This window comes from Meleagris gallopavo, chromosome 14, assembly GCF_905368555.1.
Source record: "Meleagris gallopavo chromosome 14, MGAL_WU_HG_1.1, whole genome shotgun sequence".
Classification (NCBI taxonomy): domain Eukaryota; kingdom Metazoa; phylum Chordata; class Aves; order Galliformes; family Phasianidae; genus Meleagris; species Meleagris gallopavo.
This window is the reverse complement of record NC_139417.1, coordinates 5,930,760-5,937,428: the sequence shown is the minus strand read 5'-3', so window position 1 is coordinate 5,937,428 and position 6,669 is coordinate 5,930,760. Positions and strand designations below refer to the sequence as shown.

Genomic DNA, 6,669 nt, shown 5'->3' with positions numbered 1-6,669 from the left:
CCTATTACAAGTAATTTATAGGTACCAAAATTGTAGTGTTTGCTCACTCAGCCATTATTTCTAAACACCTGCTTGTCCTTGGATAGAGGTAAGTTTGGCAACCTGCCTTCTAATGCTACATACAGGGGTGCTGGAAGACAAGGAGGCTTCCTTTGATGCTTGGCAAGCCCACTCACGTGGTGTCATTACTGTTTCTTTTGCTGTAAAGCAGAATAGCCTTACAACATGCTTTCTAGTCTATAATGCTACACCCCCAACTATTCACAACATTTAAAAGCTATTAGTTTTGCAAGCAAGAACTAACCACGTAATACAACAATTCAACAGCTGTATTTCTAAAATTTTGCTACAAAATATTGTGCGTTTACTTCTTCAAGCCAGAAGGAATTCCTCCTCTCACCCAACCTCGCTACCGACGCAGCATGGGAAGCTGCCCCGGGACGCCAGGCAGCGCCTATGAGAAGCAGCCGGCAGGCGGTGCCTCGGTAAGCGACTAACAGATGTTACACCGCATCCCAGCCTTCCACCGCCGCCTCCTCACCGCCCTCCCAAGGCCCGGCACCGCCATACTCCGCTCCCCCGCCAGCGGCGCATGCGCGCGGCCCGGCCCCGCCTTCCCCACGCCGGGTGGCGGCTGAGCGGCGGCGGAGCGGCGGTGCAGGTGGGTGCGGCGCCCCCAGCCCTGCGCGCGGCCGTCCCGGTGCCGTGCTCAGCGCGGTCGATCAGTGGTGGCGGGTGACGCCACGCCCCGGCCGGAGGCGGCCGCGGCTGGGGCAGCCCGGGCCGCTGGGGCTGCGCGGGGCGGGGCGGGGTAGGGTATCCGTTGGGTAATGGAGCCCGAAAGGACGCGCGCAGCGCTGATGCCGGCGTTTGCAGTGACGTGTTGCTTGAATCATCCGTCCCTCTGTTCTTGTCATGGGCGGTTTGTGTAATAAAACATACACAGAGCCACATGTGCGATGAAACAAAGGCAAAGCGAGCGGCGGAGGCGGTCCTCGGGGCCGTGCTGTAAGAACAGCGCTCCAGAGCTATAATTAGCGGTGTAATCCTCTAATTAGGTCTGACAGAGAAGCAGCACGGGCTGACCCTAACGGCGTGCCTTCAGGTCTCCATCAAAAACACGGGGACGGCTCCGAGCGCGGTTTGTGAGGGAGCCGGGAGCGGACGGGACAGCCGCCGAATGGCGCGGGAAGACGCGGCGCGGGATTGCGGTGCTGCTGCCCCGCCTCGCACAGCGCCGGGCTGCTGTGCAACGCCACGTTCGCACCGCAGAGAACGGGAACGGCGGTGCCCGAATGTTGGCTGTGCTTGTTTGTCAGAAGAACTTGTAACCGACTTTGCTCCTGGTTTTGGATAGCTCACTGTTGCTGTAAATTACATAAAATCGTACCTGCTCCTTCAGTTTCTCTCCACTGGAGCGCTTCCTGGCCTGAATTTCATCACGAGAGCCAGCAAAGCCCTCATGAGCGGCTGTGGCCCTCCTGCTCCCTGACGCTCCCTGTTCGGTTTGCTGACTTGCTCTGCTTCTTCACTCAAGCAGTCCCAACACAGCAAAGCTCAACCATTTTGTTCCTTAGGTGCATTTTTAAAAGGACTACCGACCCTCCCATCTCTTTCATTTCCTCATCAGTTCCTCTTTGCCACCTTATGTGCTGTTTTTGAGCAGCTGAGCTTTGTTGAGTGTTTCCTCCATAGCTGTTCTGCTGCAGGGCCAGTGTTTGCTAGATGTCATGCATACACTAAGCAGTGCTTTTGGAAAGGTCGGCACAAACTGGCAAAGCCTGTGATGGCTCTTCAGAAGTTGTATGAGGGAAGGAATTAATTTCCTAATTTTGTTGTTTTCCAACAACCCAACATTTGGTGTTTCAGAGACGGAGCTGCTAACCCAAAACAGGCAGCGACTGAATGAGGGCTTTGCCACAGTGCTCCGTGGTCAGAAAACGAGCTGTCTCACAAAGCAGAGCTGAAGTGGGTTGCTGTAGCCCAGTGGCAGCTCTCCTCTCCCTTTTTAACCTGTATTTCCTTGAAATTGCAGTTTTTCTTTAATTTCAAAGCCTGTGTTTGAACAAGTGCTTGCAGCCTGTTTCCATAGCTGGTGGTCACCAGTTGCATTGTGAGCGTACTGAATGATCTGTAAGTAATGCGTGATGCAATTTGTCAGTTTTAGAATGCTCTTGAACTGAAATCTTCAGTTCTGCCTTTTCCTAACATTTCACTGCTGGTGTATTCCATCTCGTCAGTTTTATCCCACAGTGGAACAAAAGAGGAAAGGAATGAATGTAGGAAGTACAGATGACAAATGAGGCTGGGGCTCCTCAATGGGCTGTTGCTCTGGGATCTCATGAAGCATCTACACGTGTATGTGTCCCACAAGAGTAACAGTGCTGGTGTAGAGGTGCATTATGATCAATTTACAGTGTGATAGCTAAGCCTGTAAAAAGTCTTTAATAAAATTTTATACTGTTTTTGAAAAACACAAAACTAAAGCATTCCCTGCAGTGTTTTCACGCAAGCTGAAAATGAAGCAACATTAATTGATTTTCATTACCCAAACTATAAGAAGAGTAAAAAGCAAAAGATGAAGCTGGAGATGTTCCAAGCCAGCTAGGAATCTAAATACGCTGCTTGTGTTAAATTCTAATCAACCATAAAGAAAGATAAGCTTTAGTAAACTTGAAGGTTTTAGAACTATTTGGTGCTCTTGTGTAGCAATGAGAACAGTACAGTCTAAATGATGGTCAGATATTTCAGTTGCATTCGGTTCACTGTGAGACAATAACTTCACTGCCTGCCTAATCCGATGCAGTTCTACCTAAGGACATGGGACAGGTGCCTCTGCTTATCACACTGCAGAGCTGCTGGGAGGCAGCCGATGTGATGTTGGAGGAGTGAGCCGCCCGCAGCCTGGTGACCCTGCTCTACTTACCTGAAAAGCCTGTTAATGTCTTTCAGTGGCCATCACAGTTCAGTAGAATTTTCCAGAGGACATGGGTTTCTTCTTTTGTTTAAATAGGAAAATGCCAAACTTAGAGAGAAAGATTGTTAGTTTAGTCACCAGCTTCCCACCTACTCTGAGCACTCTTTCTTTGAAAATGGCAGATTATTTCAGCCTAATGGCTGACTCCCCCAAAAAGTCATCCCTAGCACAAAGCCTCATCTTGACAACAATGCAATGACAAAGCCTGTTGGAACAAACATGTTTGGTACCCATTCCTGGAACTAGCTCAGCTTTTCAGACCTCTGGGAAAAAATCAGTTGTTCAGCTGAATGAGCTGCCATTCCTTCTGAAGAGTACAAGTGCAAGGAATGAGAGGCAGTAACTCACTAATAGCTACAGATGCAGCAGAGCAGCAGGCTGCTGCACCAAACATTGAAACCATCCAAGAACAAACCTTCCTCCAGAGTCAAGTAAGTGAATGCTGCTGTTGTATAATCAGTGTAAACATTTAGAACTTTCCAAAAAAGGCTACACTTCTATTAAGAATTCCATTTAGTTAATGTTTCTTAATTATCTGAAGCGTCTTTCTGTTCTTTCATCCGCTGACAAATCTGCTCACTTCCTCCTACCAAATGCTTTACCAAATTTCAGCGCAGGTTCCTACCAAAGGCATTTAATTTGTAGGAGCTCAGCGCTGCGTTCTGCCTCGGAGGCAGTGATGTGCTTTGGTTGCTGCCCAGGGTCCACCAGGCCTCAGACTCTTTAAGCCCCATTTTCAATTAAGACTTTTTTGCACAGATGGCCTGATATGTGTGTATATGTATGATGTCAGCTATTTACTAAAATGATCAGCTGCAGTTGAGTTCATGCCCATGATTTCTTTTTTGTCCCTGCAACATCAGTACAAAAAAGTGTAATGTTAAGGACTACTTAGTCCTTTTTTCAAGTAGTTGCATTGTTCTTCTTTCCTTTATTACCATACAACAATAACGGTGACAACTCGCTATATCATTATTTCTGAAAATTACTGTAACCGTGTGGTCCTGTTCTGTGTGCTCCATCTCCCTCCTGACAGCAAGGCAGGTGTTTATCTGAGACAACACGTTTGGAATTAAGACATAACATTAACACATATGTTGGCATCAGCCTCACGTTGTCTCCTGTAGTTTGTTTAAATAAAAAACACATCCTCATCTACAGAAGCTTGCACACATACTTTTTTTTCCCTCTAAGTAATTGGGAGGTATTAATGATGAGCAGTGAGTAAGCACTTAATTAATGCTAGCTTGTTTGTGTCTTGTTTTTTTTTTTTTTTTAATTTCTTTTTAATAAGACACGTAGGGAAGCTGTGGAAATGGATGAAATCTGTTTTCTTGTCAGACAATACTGTAATTGATTTGGTGAAATAGAACATCAAATCTCATTTAGCTTGTTTTATTAGTTTAGTCTAGCTTGTATTATTTAAATCAAGTCTTTGTTTTCTTTAGCAGATCACATCCTTTGCATTCAGAATAACTTCTTTTTGCTATGCTTTTGGGATGTTAATGGCAGAGAATTTGCACTCAGTATATATGCTTTAATGACAGTTTTTGCTATACTGGATGAAAAATGAAAAAAAATGTTCAGGGTATAACCACAGATAGGAAGAATGAGACATGAATCTGATTTTCTTTTCAAGCTTTAAGTTGAACTGCAGTTGATGTGGTGCGTTTGTAGCTGTGCTCACTTGGCTGGTGCATGCAGACCCACACTTCTGGTGGCTGATAGCAAAAGGAGGTGGATGGAATGGACAGAGCAGGGTGGTGTGGAGGGCTCTGTTGTTTGAAGAGCTTGGCGTGGCCTCTTTGCCTCAATCCCTCTGAAATCTAGGCAGACACAGAAAGCAGTTCATGAGATGATTATCTGCATAGCCCACAAGGCATTCCTCATACAGTATTAAGTTAAGAAAAGATAGTTATTGGCTCCTCCCAGATTACCACCGTGAATCCAATTAACTACAGGAAACACTGCAGCAACATAATTCAGCATCTCTTCTGTAAACGGGATTTCCCTACAGCACATTTCTGGGGATGGTACTGCAGCCATGAAGGGATCAGCATTCACTCACTCTTTTTGCAGGGTCACAGGTAAGATGTTAGACTGAAATTCCTGCACTTCTGTTTGAAGACTCACTTAAATTTACTACGTTTTTGACTACTTGAGGTGTAACCCCTTTACCTTGTAGAGTTCCATTTTAGATCTTTTCCACTTTCGAATTCCTTCAGTAGCATTCAGCAGCACTGAAGGTATTCCATTCTTTTGTATGTAGTCTTACATACAAAAATCTGTCACAGTAAACGTGATATTCATGATCAGGAATATCGGAGTCACTCGTGTTGTTTGTAGAGCAGTTCCTTTATTCATTTTCACCCCTCTTGTACTTCTCAGTAGTAATTACTGGTTGCTAGCCTGTGCAAGGCAGGTTAAGACAACTTCTGTTAACTGTTGCGTTGGCACCGAAAGCTGACGTGACTCAATGAGATGAATCCAGTCAGTTGATAGACCTGCCCATTTTCCGTTGCTATTCATGTAAAAAAAGCTATTAATAGCAAATAGTGAATCACCAGACCAGCACCTACGTAACTTTCTAATGAATTAAATTCTTTTGTCTTTTTTGTATGTGAAAGCAGTTATAGTCCTCTAAGTACAATGTGTAATGATTAAATGACATTCACCTTAAATTAAAACAAATGCTGAATTTTTTTTCCTAAGGGTTAAGTTACCACTCACTTATGGAAGTAACAAATCAGTTCTGGCTGTGTGAAATCAGAGCAGTTCTACAACAGCTGCAATACTGTTCTGCTGTGTAAATCATAAACCTCTGAACGGTATGAAGATGCGTTCAAATTAATACTATCCTGTAGTGTGTTTATTTGCCTTTTCCAATTGCTGATGTAGCTCCTAGGTAGTGCTTTTGATTTTGTTTCACCATTCATAACAATCAAGCCCTTAACCTTGTCATTAATTATAAACAGTCCTCACGTGATCACATTTTTGCTTTGTCTTGTTAACTGAGTGGTCTTTAATTTCTAAACATCTTAATTAGTGCAGTTTTTGGAACTTTGCGTTCAGGCAATGAAACTTTATCCCATATAATCTGATATTTAGACAGATATCCTCTTGACTTCTGTGGGACTGCTCTCAGGAGCAAAGCCATTCAAGAAGATAAGTACTTGCAGAACCAGGCCATGGAGTAAATGTTACCTGTGGGCTTAGGTGCTAACCTAGTGTGGCCCCTACCTGCAGTTGCATTGACCGTGTTCCTTTAGCAGGTTGCCCATTTGCTTGTTCCTTGTCTGTGAATGCTACAGGAGGGAGAACAACTCACTTTAAAAGCAAAATACTACAAGTGATCTCCACATTTTATATGACAGGCATAAGCACCAGCATTTGCCTCTCTTGTATGAATGCAATGTATTTACAATGGAAAGATTATCCCAGATTTTTCATGATAATACATGAAATCAATCTTTTCAATGTGTGGTCTGCTGTCATATTCTAGGTTACCAAATTCATACAAATCTGGAGAAATGGGTCCTCACTGTTAGTAAACAGCTCCACAGAAATGTGGGGAGGCAGCTGCACTGCCACCACTGGAATCATTCCAGTTTGGAACGCAAACTCTCCTGTTTGAAAGCATGTTCTGAAGACAGTAACTGCATCTGTTAAACAACCATATTAATTGCTAAGAT

At 44.4% G+C, this 6,669-nt stretch overlaps 1 protein-coding gene across 1 annotated transcript in view; it reads left to right on the top strand.

Moving 5' to 3' along the window:
* Positions 1 to 587: 587 nt before the first annotated feature.
* Positions 588 to 6,669, top strand: part of PTPDC1 (protein tyrosine phosphatase domain containing 1) — an 18,340-nt gene continuing 12,258 nt past the window's right edge. The window contains exon 1 of the mRNA XM_085235725.1: positions 588 to 661. The gene's annotated coding sequence lies outside the window, so the exon portion shown is untranslated. The remainder of the gene's footprint in view (positions 662 to 6,669) is intronic.